The 5,275-nt window shown below is 45.5% G+C and overlaps 1 pseudogene; it reads right to left on the reverse strand.

Annotated features, from left to right (window-relative positions):
- Positions 1-339: 339 nt before the first annotated feature.
- On the reverse strand, positions 340-4,471 carry LOC102491789 (eukaryotic translation initiation factor 4E type 2-like; annotated as a pseudogene).
- Between the last annotated feature and the right edge of the window lie 804 nt (positions 4,472-5,275).

Consider the following 5,275-nt stretch of genomic DNA (forward strand, 5'->3'; position numbering starts at 1 on the left):
AATGCACTGACATTCGTAATACTGACAGCTCGTCACAGCTCTGGCTCTTCTCTGTGTGCGGCATGGGTCAAGCAAGCAGGATGCCCGAGAGGCACCTGGACAGCACACAGCAAAATGCAGAGCTGAACTGCCCCCATGGGACCCCATAAAAACCATGTTTGTCTCTGACAAAGTCCCATTTTCCATTTTTCTGCTTTACAAAGTCAGTGATGCTGGAGGGTGTCCTGCAGAACCTGTCCTCTAAGCGTGACTGCAAGCAGAGAGAAGGACTGGCCAGAGGCTTGCCATCCATCTCGGACACACACATACAGAAAAGGATTACTGCTTGCTTGTGTACGTTCACAATGTGATTTTTGTATTTTGAAAGTTTGAATTGTCCTTGATGTTGTTGGTGTGAGTTTCATATTTCATAATGACCTTGGGAGGTAGGTTAAGCACTTGTTCCAGTGTACCCCGGATTCAGGCTGTGGTAGCTTGGCCACTGGCAATCTTATTCCAGGTTAAAACGAGGTCCTCCTGAAAGTAGAAGGAGACCACAGCCCCAGAGATCTCCTCCCCAACCACGAACTGTTCCCCAACATGACCAAGATGATTCTCCCAGCAATGGGAGGCCAAGCCCTTCTGTGGTTGAATAATCCACTTGCTACCATTTTTATGTGCATCATCCTCCCACATGGCTTTAATTCCTTTTTTGGAGATGGAAGTCACTGAGCCCTGTCAGGCCCCCGGGATGAACCATGTGGCTATAAAACCTCCAGAACTGCTCTACAGAGGTGACAGTGCCAATCTGATACTCTGTTCAGAGCTCTATGAGCTCGTGGGATGGTGGGGGAGTGTCCTGGAGCACCAGAAAGTGTAGCTGTACTGCAGGGCATGCTCTGCTGGTCAGGGACGACAGCCTTCCTCTTGCTGCTGCCCTGACTTTTGTGCCGGTCTACTTTCCCCTTCTCATCATCTTTCTGTGTGCTGCTTCCTCCATTCTGATCGTGGTTCCCACAGTCATCATCTTTCAAGGGCTCGAACCTGTTCTTCCTCTCATTGACTCTGTTGCTACTACTTCATGGAGTGACTTCTGCTCAGCCAGGGGCTGTCATTTGTTCTTTAATTTTGCTTAAGGAGGGACCAGCAGTCAGCGTAATGGCTATGCCGCTGGACTCCCATGTAGCCGACTGTGATTCGAGTCCTGGACCTGGTGGCTTAAACTCACGCCGGGCACGTGTGCGTGCATGCCCAGGATCCCGAGAGAATGGAGGAGAAGGGATTGCAGTGTGGCCATCCCCCCTGGGGAGTGATTTCTCGCTTTCTGTCTCTGTCTCTCTCTGTCTTTCTGGTGAGCGCATGCGCCCTATAGCAAAAACTTCTCCAAAAAGAAAGAAAGAAAAAAAATGATTTATTCAATTTTATTTATTATCATTTTTAAAATTTGCTGTAGGGCACATTCTCTCACTGGAGAGAGAGACAGAGAGAGAAAGTGAGAAAGCAAGCTGCCAGGTCCAGGACTTGAACTGTTATCTGCCATGCGAGAGTCTGGTGCCTTAACCACTGAGCCAGCTGCTGGCCCTAGATCTCTGTAACTTTTGAAAAATTGCATCTGGATTTTGAGTCAGTCTAGAAGGCCTCCCCACCAATCCAGGTCGTTTACTGGTCGTTACGTGTCCTTTCCTGTGTGATTATGTATTTTACACTCACAATTTTGGGCCAGCAGTTAGCGTAATGGCTATGTCGCTGGACTCCCATGTAGTCCACCACGGTTTGAGTCCTCGACCTGGTGGCTTAAACTTTTCGGTGTATTCTGGTATTTGTGTCTGTGGGTCCAGTTCTATCTTTCCCCATCTGGCAATCTAGCTGGGACAATGTAATTAATTAAAAGGTACATATTTTCCCAGTGATTTAAGATGCTAGCTTTATTATATATACTTGGATCTATTTCTGAAATTCGTATTCTGCTCCACTAAGCTGTCTCTTCATTCATCAATATCACACTTTCTAAAAATTTTATTTGTTTTTTTTGGAGAGGTTTTTGCTATAGGTCATGTGCACTCGCTAGAAAGAGAGAGACAGAAAGCAAGAAATCATTCCCCAGGGGATGGCCTTGCCACAATCCCTTCTCCTCCATTCTTCTCTAGAGATCTTGGGCACGCACGCGCACACGCCTGGCGTGAGTTTTAAGCCACCAGGTCCGGGACTCAAACTGTGGTCAATTACATGGGAGTTTTATAGATTCGGATATGCGTTATTAATTTTTAAAAATTTTCTGCTTTTTAAAAAATTTAACTTTATTTATTTATTCATTTAAATTTGGTGAGGGAGAGAAGGAAAGTGAGAAAGCAAGCTGCCAGGTCCAGGACTAGAACTGTGATTGGCCATGTGGGAGTCCAGCTCCTTTAACCACCATGCCACTTGCCGGCCCCAGGATATGCATTATATTTAATCATCATATTTTAGGGATCATTTAAATCCAATTTGTATCTTAGTTTTCATTTCATTCAATAATTTCTTTTTTTTTCTTTAGTTTATTACAGGGCATGTGTGTTTGTTAGAAAGAGAGAGAGAAAGAAAGAGAGAGAAAGTTGGAAATCAGAGTTCTGGACCTGGTGTCTTGAAAAACATGCTGGGTTGGGGCCCAGCAGGTGGTCCAGTGGTTAAGGTGCTGGTTGATTGTGGTTCGAGTCCCAGACATGGCTGTTTGCTTTCTCACTTTCCTGCTCTCTGTGTCTCTCTAGTCAAAATTGAACAAATCGTTCTTTAAAAAAGAAAGAAAGAAAAATGTGTTGGGTGCATGTGTGCCCTAAATCCCAAAGGGTGATCATCTTCCTTGGGGGGTGCTTATTTGCTCTCTCTGTGCCTTTCTCTCCAGTGAATGCATGTGTCCTATAGCAGAAACACACACACACATAAGATATGTGTTCTAATTTATTTCTGATATAAACCTGTCTAGGTTCTAACTTGGGGTCTGCCACTACTAGTTGTGAGCCATTAGGCAAATATCTTACTCTAAGGCCTCTTTCAGTGTTTTCTTGTGTAAAATGAAGTAAGTCGTGGGACTTTTTTTAATCTAATACTTTTATGTACTAGGTCAATAAAAATGCTTTTGAGCTCATGCCCTTCTAAGCCCCACGGTACTGACTACAATGGTTTCGGTAATCACGGCTAACGCCGGGAGGTCCACGGCAGGCTTCGGGCCTGGTGCTTCTCACAGATTCCTTCCCTGAAACCCGGCATATTCTTTTTCATTTCGCTTCAACTCTAGACTGTTGGACTCTCCAATTCGTCTGGCAGTGCATACTGGCATGTTGTTAAACACTGCTTTCTACTTGTATCAGGACAATGGTCAGAAAGATCACGTTGGTCAAAGGAGCGATTAGCCAACATTGATTGCTGCTAGTTTCCAGGTTTGGCAGGAAACAAGCTGAGAGTGAGATAAGGCTCTCGGGCCTTTGCAGGGCGTGATTGGACTGCTGGACAAAGAAGAACAGAGCTGTTTTCCTGGCTGGCTATTTTCATCCAGGCTTATAGGAGTGCTCCCAAAGTGGTAAAAAAAAAAATAAGGTAGCACAAGATTGTTCCTTGGGGTAAGCAGAGATAAAGTAGAATATTAACAAAGGGGTGTTTAGTAGCAACATTGTTAATGAGGAAAATAATAAGATGGTCTCATTCTACTTCAGACTAACAAATATTATACCAGCTTAAGCTAATTATACTTTATGTTCTCTCTCCCTCACACTCTTTTTCTTGTTTTTTTTTTTTTTTTTTCTCTCTCCCCCCCCCTCTTTTTCTTTTTTTTTTTTTTTTTTTTTTTTGGAGATTTTTGCTATAGGGCGCGTGTGCTCGCCAGACAGACAACAGACAGAGAGACCGAAAGTGAGAAATCACCCCCCAGGGGAGATGGCCACGCCACAATCCTTTCTCCTCCATTCTCCTCTTGGGACCTTGGGCATGCACACACGTATGTCTGGCGTGAATTTAAGCCACCAGGTCCGGGACTTGAACCACGGTTCATTACATAGCCATTACACCATCTGCTGGTCGCTCTTTCCGTGTTTTGGTGCAGCAGAACTGCAGGCATGAAGGTACACGTTTGCACTGTGGATATCTCCTGCCTTGGCCTCCCCAGCGAACAGGACCACAGACATACACGCCACGCTCACTTTCTCTTTTTAGACAGGGTGTTACCATCTAGGATGATCTTTCTGCCTCAGCCTTCCAGGCAACGAAAACTACTGGTGCGCCTCACACACTGGTTTGTCTTTACGTTGTTTTAAAATTCACTTATCTCCCAGGTCAATCATTTATCCTGTTACCATCTGATACCACTGTCGGCACTACCGGCTTCTGTGCCCATAGCAGAGAACCAGTCGCTATTTGACTTGTACTCTTTCTTGCCAGACCTAGACGCAGCCCCACGATCCTTCTCAACATGGCATTCAAGTTCAAGACTAAAATTAGCTCCCAGGGTAAAGTCCATGGCCATTGCTCTGACAGTCCCCAAGGAACGATGAAGGCCGGAAACTCATAGTCTAGTGTGGATGCAAGACAGCAAACCACAACTCACTAGGACTGCACTGTGACAGAGGGGAGTTGCTGCCTAATGGCCGGCAGGTGGCATGGTGGTTGAGGGCACTGGACTCCCACATGGCCAACCACGGTTCGAATCCCAGACCTGGCAGCTTGCTTTCTCGCTTCCCTCCTCCCCCTCTTACTCTGTCCCTCTCTGGTCAAATTTAAAAAATAAAGATAAATAAAATAATTCTTGAAAAAAGAAAAGAATGGTGAACTTTTTTTTTTTTAATTTGCCAGAAGGTAGCTGTGCTCCCAAGAGAGAGAGAGAGAGAGAGAGAGAGAGAGAGAGAAGGAGGGAAACTTAGAAAGCACCTCCTGTGGGGAACAGTCATGCCACAATCCCTTCTCTTCCACCTCTTCATTCTTTTGGCATTTTGGACACACATGCCCATGCCCCTGGTGTGTTTTTCAAGCTACCAGGTCCAGGACTCAAACAGTGCAGTCAGCCAGGTGACATCCAGATGCCCTAACCACCATGCCACAGGCAGGCCCAAATTTAGTTCTTTTAAGGCAGAAGCATGCCCAGCTCATTTGAGCTCTTGAGACCATGTTTTGTGTCCATGACCCTTGGTTCACCTGCTTGTACAGTGTGCAGGTACATACGGAATGTTTACTGCTGTAGTTCTCACCAGTGAGTTACTGCATGCATGCATACCAAGTCACAGGTGTGTTTTCAGTTAAATCAACTTCCAGAAGTTACGTTTACCACAACTGG

The sequence above is a fragment of the Tupaia chinensis genome, unplaced genomic scaffold (genome assembly GCF_000334495.1).
Source record: "Tupaia chinensis unplaced genomic scaffold, TupChi_1.0 Scaffold000075_1, whole genome shotgun sequence".
Classification (NCBI taxonomy): domain Eukaryota; kingdom Metazoa; phylum Chordata; class Mammalia; order Scandentia; family Tupaiidae; genus Tupaia; species Tupaia belangeri.